The following is a 12,248-nucleotide window of genomic DNA, read 5'->3' as shown; positions in this document are numbered from 1 at the left end:
TGGTAGAACCTCCATGCCAATTGTTTCATAGATGGCTGCCCCTGCCCCACAAGGCAGTTGGGATGAGAGGGCTCCCTGCTTCAAAGCCAGGCACCCTGTGCAGGGCTGCCTATTAATGAGCCCAATTATCAAAGGGCCACATCAAAGCCTACCAAGGTGGCTTTCAGAGAGGCAATTTATAAAACAAAAAATGACTCCCAGTGAGCAGTGGGGGCCAGGTTGGTGAATCCTACTTGAAAGTTCTCACTATGAAGTTGATTTTCTGCTAAAGGTGAGAGCTCCCAGAGCCGCCCCCAGAGCATCAGCACCTTCCAATATGAGAGCAGGCTCTAGGTGGCTCCTGGCCACACAGGACTCAGACGGAATACGGTGGGGGTGGGGGTGGGGGACTCTAGATCTGCAGGAACAGAGGAAGGAGCAAAGCCTGCATCTGCTCAAGACCTAGAAGGGTGGCCTCTGGCTCCCTCGGCCCAGCTGCATGCAGCCTTGAGGTTCAAGTGGCCCACGAGTCCCTGGGATAGAGACCCCGAGGCTCTGGCTCCTTGCCGTTGCCACTGGGGTGCTGCAAGATGGCCACTTGACCCTCCATCCCCTCTGAGCTTGTTGCTGGGCTAGCGAAGCCCCCCCCCCCCCCAGTCCCTCCTGAGTGAGGAGCCAGCTGCTGCTCCTCTCAGTGTCCTCCACCATTTGTCTTGCAGCCTGCCTTCTACTCACCACTAACAGCAGCTATAGGTTCCTGAGAACGTACAATAGGCTGGATGCTGGAATCATCTCCCTCACCATCATCTTCCTCATCCTCAGGATTAACTCACTGACCCCAAACGACAGCTCCATGAGGTGAGTGCCATCATCACCATCATTTCATAGATGAGAAACTAAAGCCACAGAGGGTCAGGAGTTGCCCAAGGCCACTCTGCTGGTAAGTGACAGGACCAGGACTGGAACTCAGGTCTCTCTGACTTCAGGCCTCTGCCCTCTGGTTTGGGGGTCAGTCTAACGCAGGACTGTGTGGTCAACTCAACTCTGGGTGGAAAATGGAACTAGTCAAGGACAAGAAGGTTTCTGTGGGACCATCCTCTCTTATCTGAAAGGATGCTCTTTCCGAACATCAGAGACTTAGCACCTGCTTGTGGACCCACGGCCCCGGGCTTCCTAGGGCCTTATGGGGGCCTCCTGTTAGTGAGTACGAGAGAAGTCACAGAGTGCCAGGAGCACATGTTCATTACAAGACTGGGAGCTAGAGCCCGACTCTGGGAACCCATCAGTTCACTGGCCATGTGTTGATTGTTAAGAGAAGTCTTCATGCTGATGATGCGGGAACCAGACCTAATCATGTCAGGATAGATCTATACGTACATATACATATTTATATTGTTATACACACATATGCTACCTATGCATACATCTCTCCTTGGTTTATCCAGGGATGGGATCATGTGACGTGGGGCTGGAAAATCTGAAGTCCAGAGGGCAGCCCAGCACCTGCAAACCCTCAGATGGTTTCTACCTTCTTCAAGAGTCCAGCACCCAGGCAGGTGTTCCTACTGGCTCCGGAGGGGCAGCGCTGGGTGTGCACGGGCAGAGGCTTGGCTTAGCTCTGCTGGCGGGCACGATCTCCTTCACAGCCTGGACTTTCCTGGCTCATCCACTCGGTAGGCAGCAGGGTGGACCCTTTGTTGGTGGTGTCACTGTTGCTGGTGGGAAGCTGGTGGCTGGCTGCCTGTGGGCATTCCACTCACCCTGCATGCCAGGCTCCACTGGCCACTGCTGCCCGGCTCTGGGTGTGACCCCACCCTGTCCTGCTCTTCCTCCCACGGCAGGGGTTCTGGAAAAGCCCCGGCTGCCAGGGGAGGGTGGCGGAGGGGCTGCCCTGCCAAGCAGGCACCGTGCCACTCAAGGTGTGCCAGACTGCAGCTGGCCCCCGCCCCCAGTCCTTTCTTCCCTCTCCTTTTTGTTCAGGACCTTTTGATTTGGGAACAAGGCCGCTTTATGTGGCACTGGGCCTCGCCAGGTCTCCCTGCCCCACCCATGGCTGGGGATTTCCTTTTCATCTGGTGCTGGGAGCCCGGGGCCTCAGAGCAAGACGGCAGGAGGGACTTGGTGGTGTCACAAAACCTGGGTGACTCAGCTTTCAGTGGGGTATTGTGGCCTTGCAGCTTTGATATTTTAAGTGGGAGTCACAACAAAGGGGAGGCCAGGGGCAGTGGGAAGGTGATGCTCCGTGCAAGGGCTCTTAATGGCGAGGGCTTCTCAGGCACAGCCGCTGAAAGGAGGCCTCTCTCCCAGGAGGACTATTGCCTTTCGGTGGGAGGACTGGCCTGTGACCCCGGTCTCTTAAGGATGACATTGAGCACGGCTGCTGTCTCAGGGTTTGGAGGGGTCGGCTGCCAGCACATTTCCCCCCGCCCCCCACTCCACCGCAGCTAGCTCCTTACCTGCCCTCACTTCTGGAGCTTCCCACGGGGGTGCAGCCACAGGCTACTCTGGCCAGAAGCTTCGAGGCACAGAGGCACCTGGAGGTCTCTAGCCCAGGTCCAGGGAACTTGGGGAGCCCGAACAGGAGGAGGGAGCCTGGAGGCAGGCCAGCCAGATGGACTCAGGCTGCAGGTGCACGCAGGACAGAGAATGCAGCTCTTTCCATTTCTGCCCTGCGTGCCTATGGGCAGCACAGGGCTCGCACATTTTTATTTCTATGAAGATAAATGGGACCTGAAGCCAATGGTTAAGATTCTGTGTGCCTGCTTCTGGTCTGTAGGGTAGACCCTGGGAGCATGCATCCCAACAGGGGATGTGAGGGTGACTGGTGCCTGCAACAATGTGTCTGAAGTAGGAATGAACCAGTCTTAGGATGGTTACTTTGTATTTATCCACTTGCTAGCGGATTGGATGGGGTGGGGGGGAGTCTGGGTTCAAACCCTGACTGGGAATCTACTAAGTGGGTGTGGCGGTTGAAGGACTACACAAGACTCTGTGGGAGGAGGGTCTGGTGCTGTGCCTGGTCCCTTCCAGGCACTCAGCCCACATGTGCTGTTTCCGTGACGATGGTTTTGATGTGCATCTGGGGGTTTCTGGGCTGACTAGTGGTTGGATGAAGGCATGAGAGCCCCACGGCTATGAGTGCCGGCTTCGCTGTCACCCCACTGGCTTCAGATCCTGGCGCTTCCCTTCAGCCACCAAATGACCTTGGACAAGTCATCTCACATCTCTGAGTCTCAGTTTCCTCTTCCGTAGCTCAGAGGTGCTGACATATCCAGGTCCTCTGCATTTGCTGGAGGATCAATGAGATCACTCCGGGTGCCTGAAGCCCTCAGGACCAGGCAGTGCTTGGTGTCACTGTTGGGGAAGGCGCAGGGATCGCGGGAATCCTGGGTGAATGTCCACGAGGCTAAATGTCCTCCTGCTAGGTCAGTGAAGCTTCTTTGAGGCAGATTCCTTGTTGCAGGAAAGGTTATGGATTTAAGACAGATGGGAGATCATGGGAAACTGTGAAGCTCTGATCTCTCCAGTGGCGATTGCAGCTAACGCTTGTCCCGCTTGCTGTGTCCCAGGCACCGTGCGAAGCAGCTCACTTACATTATCCTTTGATCCTCCTCAGAGCTGAGGACCATCATCTCTCGGTTTTACCAACGAGCCAGTGAGGGTTGGGACTGAGTGGCTTGCCTGCCTTCAGGGCCGGGGGTGCGGGGGGAGCTTCAGACCCCGGCGGAGGGGCCTGAGTCTGTGCCTGACTAGGGAAGACTATGCCGTGTGGCCATGCCGGGCTGTCCTCATGGATCCACCTTGAGCAGGAGGGATGGCCCACCACTCCCACCTGCTAGGCTGAACATGAGACCCCGCCCTGGAAGGCAGGGGACAGGGAGCCTCGGGATGCCCTGAGAGCCAAGACAAGGCTCCCCAGTGGAGCCTTGCACGTCCCTGGGGGCCTGGGAAGGCCCTCTTGTTGGCTCACGTGGCCTTGGCGGGAAGGTGCCAGGTGTGCCTGGTCCCTGCCGCTGGCCCTCAGGGAACTGGAGGCCTGGAGGTGTAGACTCGAGGCCTGGAGGTGTAGACACGGCTGCAAGGTCTGGGAGGCAGGGCTTCTGTTGGCTCACGTTGAAGGGGGGCAGGACTTGCCCACCAGCAGCAGGTGGAGGGGAGAGAGAGGCTGTGTGGCCTGCAGGCTGGGGGGGGGGGGGGCGGGAGGCACACAGTTTGGGTTCTGACGTGCAGCACAGTGACTACGGTGACCATTTAACTGCACATAGATCTCACCGCACAAAACAAGGGTTAACTCCGAGGTGATGCATGTGTTTTTTGTTTTTAACTTGGGGTTCCTCCCTGACGCATGTGTCTATCAAATCATCACATTATACACATTATATACATGCAATTACCTTGGTCAGTTATTATTCAATAAAGTGAAAAATCAGGAAATGTGTCTCTTGCAGTGCTCACCCTGGGAACACTCCTCTGACAGACCCTGCTGAGCCCAGCACCCCCCAGCCAGGTGCCAGACCTGCAAGGGGCCCCAGGTGACTCCACATCCAGCTGTCCAGGTGCCCTCACCTCCCGATCTCCCCACCTGAGGCTCCAGACACCATGAGGTGGAGACAAGCCATCTCCATTGTGTCCTGTGTTCCTGACCTGCAGAATCTGAGAGTGCAGTGTCCCCATCCATGTGTGCCACTGCGGGTGGGGCTGTTTGTTACATAGCAGTGCAACTGAAGCAAGCCTCTGCTCAGGAGAAGAGGAGGCTCATTGACAAGCCCTTAGCCCCGATGCCAGTGGTTTTGCATCTTGGACATCATAGGAGTCGGTGACTGATGGTGCAGAACCACTGATCCAGACTAGTTCTGCCCATTTTCCTGTTTTCTGGCAACCACATTCAGACAAGGAAGGAGAACCAGGTGAGACTAATTTAATGCTATGTTTTGTATAACTCGGTACATCCTCAAAATAGCACCATTCAATATGTTTTTTTTTTTTTCATTCAATATGTTTTGATATCAAAAATATTGATGAGCCACTTTACAATCTTTTCTTCCACTAAATCTCCGAAATCTCATGTGTGTGCTCTGCTTATAGAGTATCTCAAACCAGATATGAAATTTTCCTTGGGTGTATTGTGTGAAGGTTTCATAAAACCAGTGGTTGAACAGTACGTTCACACACCCAGGTTGTGACAGATATACGGAGATGTTTTCCAATAATGAAACCAGGTAGTTTTTTTTAAGAGTTTATTTACTTATTTGAGAAAGAGAGAGAGAGCACCAGCAGGGGGAGGAGAAGAAGGAGAGGGAGATGCAGACTCTCTGTTGAGCAAGGAACCCGAATCAGGGCTCAATCCCAGGACCCCCAGATTATGACCCGAGCCGGAGTCAGACAGGGAGTCTGGAGTCAGTAGGGAACTGAATGAGACACCCAGGCGCCCCTTGGTCAGTCGTTCTTGAATCTAAGTTTAATGAACTAAGATGAAGGAGAAGGAAGGCTTTGTCCCTCAGTCACACCAGCCACATTCCCAGTGCTTGTCTAGCACACTCAGCTATGTGGACAAGTGCGGACTTAGACTCCTCTTTTCCTTGTGAGGTAAACTGAGGCCCAGGGAGGGGAGGTGTCCTGTCCAAGGCTACTCCACAGGTCATGCCTAAGCTCCTACTAGAGATGGCTAGAGATGCACCGTGGGGTGACGGATGGCACCTGGGCCGCGGGACCAGACAGCCAGGGGCTGCCAAAGGGCGGGCTGCTGACTTACCCTATTGTTCCCTCTAGGAAGGGGGCTCACAGTCCCTTTTCTACAGTCAGTCAAGGTACTTAGGTGAGCAAATGAGAGCAGCACTCTGTGCCTCAGTTTCTCCATCTATAAACAGGCACTGTGGCAGTAATGGCAGTGCATCTCCCTCGAAGGGCTGCTGCATTCAACAGCTTCATTGCGGTGATGCCATGAAGTGGCCGGCCACTGTGGACATCATGTGATGTAGGAGCAGAATTGTGTCCCCCTAAATGAGATCTCCAAGCCCCAAACCCAAGAGCCTGGGATGGGATCATATTTGGAAATTAGGTCTTTGCAGGTGCAATCAAGTTAAGATCACTCTGCCTTGATCCAACAACTGGTGTCCTTATAAGAAGAGAGGAGACACAGACACCCGCGGGCCAGAGCATCATGTGACCAGGACACAGAGACAGGAGGGGTGCGGCCACAGCCCAGGGACACCTGGAGCCCTGGAAGCTGGAAGAGCAGGAAGGGTCCTCCCTTGGGGCCTCCAGAGGAAGTGCAGCCCTGCCCACAGCTGGACTTCCAACTTCCGGCTTCCGGATGGGGAGAGAATTTCTGTGGTCCTTGGTCATGACCATGTAGCCCCAGAAAACTAAGGGAAAAATCAGCTCGTAGTATTACAACCCCCCTCCCAGCGGGCACCCCGAGACAGCCCCCACCCTGAGCCCGGGCCCACTGGGCCTCTCCTGGGGGCTTCTGACTTGGAGCCACGGCCTGGCTCGGCTGGGCTGTGGGGTGGAGACACAATGCGGCCGCCCGCCCACCCGAGACCGCCCCCAGCTCCTGGAAAGTAGTCGTCCAGCTTCAATTAGTCAACATTTCAGGCACTTAGCAAAGTTCTCCCGGCCACTCACAATGCCGCTTGGCCCCTCTGGAGCCTTTTCTCTTCCAGGCTTTGAAGATGAATGATTTTTAAAGACCACAGTATTCCTTTAAAACCAGACAAATAGGGGGCGTGGATGGTTGGAGTCCAGAATGCTCTGAAGAGGGAGTGCGGCAGGCTCTGCTGATCCCACTCCTGCCCACACCTTCCCCTGGGCTGTGGGTGAGGTGGGGGCTGGGCAGCGGGTGAGGGAGGTCCGCAGCCTGGGAGCGGGGCCTGGGTCCTAATCGTGCACCCCACTTTTGGGCAGTGAGATTCTGGGCAACTCACTCAACTTCCTGGACCTGTTTGCCCCTCTGAACAAGGTGTGGGGATGTGGTCATCACACAGCTACGGTCATTGCTGCCGGCATTGCTAGTAAAGAAGCCGGTCTGGGGTGTGAGGGCTGAGTCCTCTGGGTCCCCTTGCTGGCTGTGTGACCCTCCTGAGTCTCTCGCCCTCTCTACTCCTCTGGCTTAGACTGTGAATATACAGTCTGGCTTAGACTCTCCCATGTCGGTAGGCCCAGGGCCTGGCATGTCACTGGCATGAGGAAGAAGGAGGCCGTGGACCGGAGGCATGTGGGGTAACCTGGCCAAGGGAGCAGAAGGCCCACTGCCCAGGAGGAAAGCACGCCCCACGGTCACCCACCCTGCCACCAGCTCCGAGGCTGCAGGTCCCTCAGTGCTGGAGGCCTGGGGCAGGCTGGCATTTTGCTAGGTCCTGCGGGATTGGCCTCTCGTCAGCTGCTCACAAGCCATCCCCTGCCAGTCCTGGGAGGTCTCTGGGGCGTGAGGCCGGCCCACAGTCACACACCCGCCTCCAGCGAACCCGGGGCAGCCGAGTAGCTGTGACATGCACAGTGAGGAAACTGTCCCGGCTCTGCTCTGACCAAGTTTTCTAAAACCAGGTGGGCTTCCAGTGCGCGACCCCACACCATGCATCTGCACCTATGATGCTAGTAGTGCCCCCAAACTCTTCAAGTCCATGTGCCCCACGCGGGCAGAGCTGGATCTTCCAGCCTCACGCCTGGAGCAGCCCATGTGGGGTCCGGTTACCTCAGTCCTCATCCTGAGCTCAGGCCATTGCCCCCCTTGCTCCCACTGAGGGCACCTGAGTGAGCCCGAGAATCCCAAAGGAATTTGGAAGTGACACTTTAAAGAAACCCATTCATGGGGAAATGAGTTATTTTTGTCGAAAAGACAATGGGATGGGTGATGTGAGAGGAAATGGGGGAAAAAGGTCACTCCCACCCCCATTCCTCCCCGCTAATCACTCTCCTGTCTGCGGTTTGTGTCCGCTCCCCCCTCCCCAACACACACAAGACCTGCCCCAGGTGACGTGCGGATATCATCCTTTTTCTATAAAAACGTGTCTCTAGTTTTTCTCCTATTTGCAAACAATATATATGTACAACATTGAATGCTGCTCTTTCACGTCCTATTTTACCAAGAGCTTTTCCCCGTGCAATACTTAATCTTCACAATTATCCTGGAGCTGCACATCCAATAGCTGGAGAGAGGCCTCAGAGCCTGGGGGCTCCAGCACCAACTCTGAGCCTGCTCTCTGCCTCTGAATCCTGGCTCTGTCCCTCCGCCACTGAGCACCTGCAGGCCAGTGGCTCAACCTCTCTGTGTCTCCGTTTTCTCATCTCTGAGATATTCCTAATCCCTGTCTATGACAGTAGTTATGAGGGTATAAGTGAGTTCACATTTATAAAATGCTGAGAAGGGCATGGTGTGTGCAGCAGGCACCGTATCAGGGGCTGGCAGAGAGCATCACCTTGCGTCAGGCTGGGTGCGCCCACCCCCTTTGGGCTACAAAGCAAATCCAGAAGAACAGCATTGTAGGAGTGGCTTTGTCTTCCTTGTTCAGGCGATGGAAAGGGGATGCAGCCTGTGGGTTTGGGTCCTGGATTCAAAGCCTGGCTCACCTACTTTCCTACTGCATGCTCCTCAGCAAAGTGGTCATGTTCTGTGCCTCAGTTTCCTTATCTGCGAAATAGAACAAGCCTAATGCCCACCCTGTCTGCTCCACGGACCTCAGGGCAGCACAAAGGGGAGCACAGGCACGAACGGGAAGGTGCCACCCAAACACGGAACACTTTGAAGGATAATGAATCTGAGAGATTTGGGGGATCAGAGTGACCTTGGTGCTTGCTGGGTAGTTAAGGAAGGGTCCAAAGCCAGAGGTTCAGAGCTGGGAGGCTCGGCTTCCTGACCCTGCCCAGGCACAGTGGGTGCCTGCCTACACAACCCTGGACAGCCTGGATGAGCTGCCACTTGCCTTTGTCACCCTCCTGCTCTGTGGCCCTGGAGGTTTGCTGGCTGTCCCCACTCCCACCAGGAAAGCAGAGCAGCCTCTTTCCCCTCGTGTCCTGGCTCCAGGCCTGGCGCAGGGTAGGAACTCGAAATGTCATTGGGTGAATGTTAATTAAAAAGTTATCAGACTGTATTTTGGTCTCAGATGGTCTAGGAGAACAGTTTTCATAGTTGGTGGACGTCAGACTGGCCGGGTGAACCTTGTCAGACATTTGGAAGCTGTGAAGCCTGGGGTACCTATGGTGAAGACACAACATCTCAGCACTCGTACGCTGTGGCTCTGGGGGAGGCTGCTTGGCAAGAGCTTGGGGGCCCTGGCCTATGCAGGGTCTCCAGGTGGGCATTAGTGTCCCCCAGGTGGACGTGTGCCCTCTGGGTGGGTGTTGGCGGCCTTGAGGTATGTCTGGCTTCAATCAGCCACAGATGGTCACCAGTAGTTGAAACAAACACTCCTGAGACCACCTGGAGAGCTGTCGCCCATCACAGTCATCTCCATGGAAGAGGTACGGAGACACAGATGTTGACTGGCTCTCAACAGGAAACAGAGCCTTCCTTTTGGGAAGGAATTAAGATCTGGATGTATTGAGGACCCTTTTATAAGAGGTTTTGATGAGGGATGCCTGGGTGGCTCAGTGGTTGAGTGTCTGCCTTTGGCTCAGGGTGTGATCTGGAGTCCTGGGATCGAGTCCCACATCAGGCTTCCTGCGTGGAGCCTGCTTCTCCCTCTGCCTCTGTCTCTGCCTCTCTCTGTGTGTCTTTCATGAATGAATAAATAAAATCTTTAAAATTTTTTCCTTAAAAAAAAAAAAAACAAGAGGTTTTGATGATAGAGCAAGCATCTCTCTCCAGGTGGTCTTGTACCTTCCGGGCATCGGGCTGGGTGGGGGAGACAAGGGGCTGGATGGATCCTCAGGCACCGGTACAGCCCCAGGCCGGTGATGGGGCTACATCCCAGGACAGAGGTGGCTGGTGGGAGGCAAAGGCCACCCTGGCATCTAAAAGAGCCAAAAGCAATAATCAAGAAGAGGTGGATGTGTACAAAGGGAGATGCTGGCCCTTCCATGGAGTGTTCTGGGAGACCCTCCTCCTCTTTCTCCTGCTCTGCCCAGCAGTGTACAGCACAAAGTTCTCCCCAGCTCCCATGCTTTCCTACCCCTGGCTGGCCAGGCGATGGCTGTGGCAATCTCCTGGCTTCTTGTCCATAAGGACAGGGAGTAAGCCATGACTCCAAAAGCCTGCAGCCCAGGATGTCATAAAACTGACCCAGGTGACCAAACCGTGTGTGTGTGTGTGTGTGTGTGTGTGTGTGTGTGTGTGTGTGTGTCTGTGTATAAGGGGAGGAAGGAAAAGAGGGAGGGGGGAAAGATGGGGGAAGGTGGAAAAGTGGGAGGAGAAGATGGGAGGGAGGGGACTTCTGAGGATGCTGGCAGATTTGCCAGGCCTGAGGCCAGTGGACTTTGGCCCTCTGGTGGGTTTAGCTCTGAGGAAGAAAAAGAATCTTGACCTGAGCAGAAGCAGGTTCTGTGCTAGGCTGGGGAGGCAGGAGTGATGGGGAAGGCCCTGAGCTCTCTGGGGCCGGGAAGTGGTGACATCCCTCGGTGGATGTGAGTCACCAGGAGATGGGTCATAGTCCCCTTCTCCTCAGAGTCCATGTGGCTGCAGGGAGGGTGGACCAGCACGGGGCGGGGGTGGGGGTGGGGGGGGGGAGGACGACACTTTAGGGAGGTCGGAAGGGGAGGGAGTGAGGGAGGGAAGGCGGAGGGGGTGCTTGCCAGTGCCCCCCTTGCGGCCGTGCAATCCGCACAACAGCCTCCCAAGGGCACTGCTGTGGCTGTGCCCATTTTTCAGATGTGGAACTGGAAGAAGGTTACATTGCCACCGAACTCCCAGATTTGAGAAGCACAGGTGCTGGGGATTGTGGTTGGAGGGGCCAGAGGAAGGGGCTCCCTGCATCTCGGGGAGCAGCCCTGGCTCTTGGCTCATGCCGTGCAGAGGAGGGAGCCCAGCTCTTGGAAGAACACAGAGGTGGGACCAAACGCTGGCCTGGCCGGGTCCCAGCCCGTGCTGTGGGCCTGCTGGTGAGGATCACAGAGGCTCCAACCCCACTCCTGGCGGCACATGGGGGGCTCTTGCTGTACTCACGATACTGACCACTGCCGCTATTTCTTAGGACTTAGGCCAGGCTGGTCTGAAAGGGGCAGCCCCCGAGAGCCTCCCTAAGGTTCTCTGGCCACACACTTTCAGAGGCTAGGCCTGCCACCCTGCCACCTGCTACATGTGGGTGGCTAGTGGGTGCTAAGGTGGGGGGAACCAGGGAGCAAAGAGTGCCCTTTCTATGTTTCAAAACCAAGTTTGGCCTGGCACAAAAGACCACCTACTGCACCGTCCGTTTGTATGACATCTTGGGAAAGGCAAGTTCACGTAAGCTTGTGGTATGGGCAGTCTTGCTGGGGGCTGGGAGGTATTTAGGAGAAAGGAGGGGACCACTAGTGGCTATCGAGTTTTTCACGGATACTAAAATGCCCTAACGTTGAAGGTGGTGATGGCTGCACAACCCCGAATTTGCTAGAACCCACTGGGCCCCCACGGGGCTGGGTGCGTGGTGTGGTATGGGAGCGATCGCACCATAGCGCTGCTATAAAAACAAGCTGGTTGGCGCGTTGGCCTTGCAGAAGGCGCCCAGATATTGGCCCTGAGGCAGAGTCCCTCACCTGCCCCTGCCCCAGCGTGTGGGCCACCCACCAGGTGGTTCCCGTGGTGCTGACAAGGCACCCGATAGAGCAGCAGGGACCCTGGGTCTCTCTTTGCTGCCATGCCACGGTGTCGCAGTGCAAGAAAGACTGTATTTAGAAGCTCATCCGTGGTCATCGAAGTGCGGCTGAGAACATCACCGCTCTCCAGGCTGTCGCAGCTCTGGGGCGGGGTGCTGGTGGAGGGGGGACAAGAGCTTCCTCCTCCGCCTTTCCCAGGAGCTCTGTTTTAGGGGCTCCATGCTCCTCACACCCCTGTGAGCCCCACATTCAAGCGGCAGGTGGTGGCAAAAGGCCAAAGGCTTTGGGCAGAATTCTGTGCTCATCCAGGTGTAACTGGGCCCAGAACCTCCAGCCCAGGCCACCACCTGGTGACACTGTGTGGCCCCACAGGTCAGGGGAGGGGCCAGATGCGGGGGCGTCTAGGGCAGCAGTGGCTGATCTGCAGGATGGCCAGGGACAGGGCAGCTCTTTCCCAGTTCCTGCCAAAGACAGGGTGCCCTGGGGGGCAGCACAACCCAGCACAGCCCCCCACCTGCACTCCAAAGGAGTCTCTGCCCTGG

This window comes from Vulpes vulpes, chromosome 5 (genome assembly GCF_048418805.1).
Source record: "Vulpes vulpes isolate BD-2025 chromosome 5, VulVul3, whole genome shotgun sequence".
Lineage (NCBI taxonomy): Eukaryota > Metazoa > Chordata > Mammalia > Carnivora > Canidae > Vulpes > Vulpes vulpes.
Note: the sequence above shows the minus strand (reverse complement) of the source record.